A 6,583-nucleotide genomic window follows, 5' to 3' on the forward strand; every position below is an offset into this window, starting at 1 on the left:
GGTGAGGCGCTGTTGGCGCTGGCAGGTTGGCACGGGTTGGTATCTGTCGCGCCCATCCGTCGCCTTCTGAGTTGATCCACGTGTCTCCGCCACAAATGTCCATCCTCCAGGAGGACCCGGTAGGATCTGGGGCCGGTGACCGACACGATTTGTCCCGGCACCCACAACGGGTCCCCTGCGTAGTTCCTGGCGTATACCAGGTCTTGTGGGGCGAAGTCTCTGACCAGACTATCGGACCCTAGAGGGGTGTCTGGGCACAGTGGGGTGTAGCCTGTCTAGGGTGGTTCTAAGCCGTCTCCCATCAAAAGTTCGGCAGGAGATTTGTTGGTGGTAGTGCAGGGTGTTGTGTGCTGGCTGAGTAGGAAACGAGACAGCTTAGAGTGCCAATCCTCCTGGCCAAACCTGGCGAGTGCCTCCTTGGTTGACCTAACTGTTTCTCTGTCATCCGCTGTAGCGGGATGGAATGGTGCTGTAAGGACGTGCCTGATGCCCAAGTTGGCAGTGTACATGCCGAATTCACATGATGTGAACTGTGGGCCATTGTCTGAAACCAGGGTGTCTGGAAGCCCGTGGGTGACAAATAAGCGAGTTAGGGCTTTCACTATTGCCTGGGTGGTGGTTGTGGGAAGTAAGGCTACATCAATCCACTTGAGTATGAATCCACGACTCACCAAGAAGGTCCTGCCGTGCACAGGTCCAGCCAGGTCGACATGCAGGCGGGACCAGGGGGCGTTAGCACTCTCCCATCTCGTGGACGTGGCAGCTGGAGGGGCGGCCCTGGTTTGTTGGCAAGGTTGGCAAGAGCTTACCCAGTTGGCGATTTGAGTGTCCATACCGGGCCACCAGACGTAGCTGCGGGCCAGGGCCTTCATTCTTACAATGCCTGGATGTCCTCGTGCAGCACTTTCAGGATGGGTACTCACAGGGATGCAGGGATGACCACTCTTGTTCCCCACAGTAGGCAACCTTGTAATTTTGACAGCTCCTGCTGGCGGGTTTTAAAGGGGACAAAATCAGTTGTACATTGAGTTTCCGGCCACCCCTTCCCACCCAGTCCAGAACCTGGGCGATGATTTTGTCCTTTTTCGAGTGCGCCGCGATGTCCTCGGCTGTCACTGGAAGCTTGAGTTCGTTGAACTCCGAAAATGGCATGGATGGGCGCTGGGTCTTCGACTGGGACTGGCAGGGGGCAGCGACTCAAGGGCATCGGCGTGGCTCAAGGTCTTGCCAGGACGATGCACTAACTTGAATGAGTAGGCGGCCAGAAACAAAGTCCATCTGGTCATTCTGGGTGAAAGTACTGCATGGAGTTTGCTTATCTCCAGACAGAAGTCCTAAAAGAGGTTTGTGATCAGTCACTAACTCAAAGTGGTGGCCAAACAAGAACTCGTGGAATTTCTTAACTGCAGCCACTGCGGCCAGGGCCTCTTTATCGATCTGGCTATAGTTCCTCTCGGTAGGAGAAAGAGTCCTGGAAAAGAAAGCAATTGGTGCCTCGGAACCGTTGGGGAGTCTGTGGCTCAGGACAGCCCCAATGCCAAAAGGGAATGCGTCAGCGGCCAGGACCAGGGAAGACGTTGATCGAATTGAACTAGGACCGCTTCTGATGTGAGTAAGGATTTGACTGATTTGAAGGCATGGGCTTCTTGGGTCCCCAGTGCCAGGGTGAGTCTTTATCTAGTAGCCTATGTAATGGTTCAGCGACAGATGCCTTGTGTGGGAGGAATGAGGCGTAAAAATTCACGAGTCCCAGGAAGGCTTGTAGTTCAGTCTTGTTGGTAGGTGTGGGTGTCTCATGGATGGCCTTCACCTTGGATTCAATGGGGTGGATGCCAGAGGCGTCTATTCTATAACCCAGAAAGTCCACCTGCCTAGTGGCGATGGCACACTTCTCCTCTTAAGTTTTAGGCCATGCTGCCTGAACCTCTCTAGCACTGTCCTGACTCTCTGAATGAGCTGGGGCCTGTTCGTGGCTGAGACTAAGATGTCATCGAAGTAGGGAACCACTCCTGGGAGACCCTGGAGAATCCTCTCCATGAGTGACTGGAAAATGCCTGGGGCTACGCTGACCCCGAATTGGAGGCGCTTACATTTGAATGCCCCCTGTGCGTGACTATTGTTTGTAACTCCGCTGTCTGCTCATCGACAGGGAACTGTTGGTATGCCTGGGACATGTCTAACTTAGCGAAAATGGTGCCGGGTTCGAAAGTGTGTAACAGATGCTGAATAACGGCACAGGGTAAGCGCTGACCTGCAGATAGCGGTTGAGCGTGGTTTTGTAATCCGCGCAGATTCTCAAACTGCCATCTTTCTTGAGTGGGGTGACTATGGGGGTCTCCCATTTAGCGAAATCAGTGGGTTCTAGCACCCCTTGCTTAAGTAGTTTGTCTAGTTCTGCATCCAATTTCGGACGGATGGCAAAAGGCACCCTCCAGGGTTTTAAACGAAGAGGGATTGCCTGGGGGTCTACTGAAAATGATATGGGGGTGCCCGAATAGCAACCCAGCTCATTGCTAAATACATCGGAAAAATCTGAAAATAGTGTATCTACATCAGAAGTTGAGACAGCATGGATCCCGGTTACACTAAGGCCGAGAGAAGGGAACCAATCAAGTCCCAATAGACTAGGGAGGGTACCATTAACAACCACTAGGGGCAGATGGCCTTTAAAGGTTCGGAATTGAACAAGGAACTTGCCTTTCCCGAGGACAGGAATGTTCTTGCCCTGGTAGTCTCGTGAGCGTCAGGTGGCATCTTTGTAGCTGTTTTCTTGACAGCCTGGGCTGGATCCCCTTCAGGGTATCCCAGGAGATGATCGAGAGCGCGGATCCCGTGTCCACCTCCATCCTGCAGGGTTTACCTTCTAGGAAAACAGAAATTTTAATTTTATCAGGGGTTAGGGAAGTATGGTTAGCATGGTAGCAGGTATAGCAGTCTACCACTTGCCTTTGGGAGTTAGAAGGTGGTGGAGGTCTTTGAGGTAAGGATCGCCCTGCTTGGCAGACTCTAGCGATGTGACCCTTCTTTTGGCAGTTCAGGCAGATGGCGTTTCTGAACCTGCAGGATGCCCTAGGGTGGGAGCCTCCACAGGTTAGGCACATGGGAGGTTGTTTGGGGGTGAAGTTGCTTCTCTGCCCCACTCCTACCTATGAAGGCTTCTGATGATTTAGGCGGTTAATGTCAGACGTGTCTGTGGGGTCATCTTCGCTGATTACCTCTTCGGAATGGACAGTGTGCGTGCTGGGTTTAGATTGATTTCCCTGAATTTCAGCTGCTGACTGGGCTGAGAGCTCAGTAGCCAGGGCTTCCTCCATGGCTAAGGCTAGAGTCAAGTCTTTTTTCACCAGTAAACACCTTTGGAGTCTCAGATCTCTTACCCCACAGACAATCTGATCCAGCAGCATGTCCTCCAAATATTCTTTGAATCCGCACTGCAAAGCGGCTGTTCTCAGGGTGGCCATGTATTCGTTGATCGACTCCCCCTCTGCTTGCTTCCTGACTCTGAAGGCATACCTCCTGGCTATTTGGGACGGTTTGGGTGAATAGTGATTTGAAAGTATTTCCTGTAGCTCGTCCCATGGGACGCTTCTGATGGCGCGGGGCGTGACTAATGCTGTGGCCGTGTCGAAGACGGTGGCTCCGCAGTAACTCAGGAAATAGGACTTCTTCCTATGCTCCGCAGCGTCGGCTAGACCGATGGCGTCAAGAAAATGGCTGAATCGATTTTTGTAGGAGTCCCATGTTTCCTCGTTTTGGTTTGAATGGAGGGAATGCTGTATTCGCGCTCATCGTGGAAAGGGAAACTGGTTCGTCTGCTTCAAATCGCTATTTGAATTTGCGCTCTTAAAAGAACGCGGTTGCGGTTGTCTCTCTGGGCTGCTTAGCTCTTTTTGAAAATCGCGCTCTTGGTGAGCATGGGTGGCCTCGGCTGCTATGCCTGTGGCTCGTTTCAGCGAATCAGCTCAAACAGTATCAGTTTGAATTTCACGCTCTTTGCGAGTGCGGGGCGGCTGCGGCTACAGCGCCTTGGTTTCTCTCTCTGTGGCTTACAGCTTTCTGAAATAACGCGTCTGGTTAGCCTTCGACCATCCCATCCTCGTCGCCAGTGTTGTAGAGCGATGGTAAGGAAGAGGCATGAGACCAGAGCGCATAACTAACAGGCTTTATTGCAATGAATAAAGGGTTGTCGCGCCTGCTAGCTAACTCGCGATACCAGCGGGCGACAACGGGCTGAGCTTTCTGCCCGACAGCCGGCTTATATAGCCGGCTGTCAAACGGAGCCAACCAATGGGAGCTGCTGGTGCTCCCGCTCAAACAGCGGACCTGGTTGGGAACTCCAACCAGTTCCACAGACATAACAGAAACCATTTGCTCAATCCTAGTGTTGCTACTCAGTGGAATGCAATAGTTATAGTTCTTTGTGTCCCACAGTTAGTCAATTAGTTCCATTTAAGTAATCCAGGAAGATTTCCAATGCCTTAAGTCTACTCTGTAAATTCAGTCATAGATCCTGGCATTTAAAAGTCACTTTCTTTAGATGTCTTCCATAATCTCACAGTTAAATCTCCAATAGCCATGAAGTAAACAAATATAGAACAGTAGATAGCACAGCAGTCCTCAGGGTGTTATTTATTTCCACTTTTTTTATCTTATCAGTATTTTACCAAGGTTGTAGGAGTTTAGTATATATTCCATTCACCAGTAGATAGTGCCTTCAGTTTAAATTTCAATGTTGCACAAAATCTAACAAACATTTATTTCTGTTTTTTGCAAATAGTCAATATTCAGACAAATAATTCCAGCATTTTAAAATTCCTTGCCAAAATATTGCCAATAAAGTTTAAAAATCCAATCTTTCTATATTTTAAAGATTTTGAATTCTTCCTTTAGTTCCTTTTCTTCCAAGCCTATATTTTTTCTCTCTGTAATTTTTCATCACTTTGATAAGCATTTCTTCTTTTAAAAAAAAATTTTTTTTTATTGAATTTACAATTAAAAACATATCAACAATACATACACAAAAAGAAAAAAAAAAAGAACATCCGGGCTAGCGAACTGGAAAAAGGAGAGAGGAAAGGATGTAAAAGAAAAAAGAAAGAAAGAAAAAGAGTAAGAAATGGAAAGGATACTGTTAAGTTTGGGTAATGAGAGGCTGAAACAGAGCATGAGTGCAACAAATACTTTATTATAACAATAAAGGACTGACCGTGCTTGCCAAGCCTGGAACTGGCTCGCAGCGATCAGCAACTGGTTGGACCCCGCAGCCTGCTTTTATAGTTGGCTGCTGGGGAGAACTAACCAATGAGCGAGGGGGAAAACGCCCGCAATGTGAACGGACCTGGAGTGGGAACTCCTAGAGTTCCAAGGACATAACACCCCTTCCCCCAGATGCGAACACGCATAGTCTTTGAGGTAGGCAGGAGGTTTATGCTGGCGCCCAGAACGGCGCAGCTCTGGTGGGTTGTCTGTCAGTTCAGAGTCTGTAGGGGAAGGCAGGATCGGTAGGGAGTCACTAACACGCCCTTCGGATCGGGTTGGCTCGGGACTCGTAGGGCTGGTCACTGGGGACGTGCTCCCGTTGACTGGTTCGGACTGGTCAGCCGTCTGGACGTCGCTGTCCGTGTTCGGATTCCCTGGATCAGCCGCTGGTGTAAGCAGGTCACCGGAACTGGTGCTTATGTGGGGTTGATGCTGTGGCCTCGCCCCGGTTTGTACTTCAGAGTCACTGCTGACGAGGGTGCTGTGACGCCTTCGCAGCTGGTCCAGGTGCCTTCTCCATACTCGGCCGTCCTCCAGTCTGACCTGATATGACCTGGGTCCGGTGATGGCCACGATCTCGCCCGGGATCCACAGATGGTCTCCAGCGAAGTTCCTCGCGAATACGGGTTCCTGTAAGATAAAATGCCTAACCCCTAATGTGGAAGCGAGGGGAGAGTCAGGGCAGTAATGTGGGTGAAGTCTGTCCAATACAGTCCTCAGGCGTCTGCCCATAAGGAGCTCAGCTGGGGACTTGTTAGTGACTGAGCACGGAGTTGAGTGCTGGCTCATCAGGAAACGCGAGAGTTTGTGGTGCCAGTCATCCTTGGTGAACCTAGTTAGGGCTTCTTTAGTGGTCCTAACGGCTCTTTCAGCCAATCCGTTACTGGCAGGATGAAATGGGGCCGTGAAGATATGGCGGATGCCCAGGTTGGCAGCAAAACGGCTGAACTCGGCTGATGCGAACTGTGGGCCATTGTCAGAAACAATGGAGTCAGGCAGCCCGTGTGTTACAAACAGGCGAGTTAATACCTTTGTAATTGCTAGCGTGGTGGTCGTGGATAGTTGTGCCACGTCAATCCATTTAGAGTAGGAGTCCACGACCACTAGGAACATTTTCCCCTGCAATGGGCCGGCTAGGTCGATGTGAATTCTGGACCACGGAGCGCTGGCGCTTTCCCACTTAGTGGGGGTGGCAATAGGAGGAGCTGGACGGGATTCCTGGCAGGGATTGCAGGAGCTTACCCATCTGATGATGTCCTCACGAGGCCCGGCCACCATACGTAGCTGCGTGCTAGTGCCTTCATTCTGACGATGCCAGGGTGCC

Source organism: Pseudonaja textilis, chromosome Z (genome assembly GCF_049901715.1).
Source record: "Pseudonaja textilis isolate UNSWEBS1 chromosome Z, rPseTex1.2, whole genome shotgun sequence".
NCBI classification, from domain to species: domain Eukaryota; kingdom Metazoa; phylum Chordata; class Lepidosauria; order Squamata; family Elapidae; genus Pseudonaja; species Pseudonaja textilis.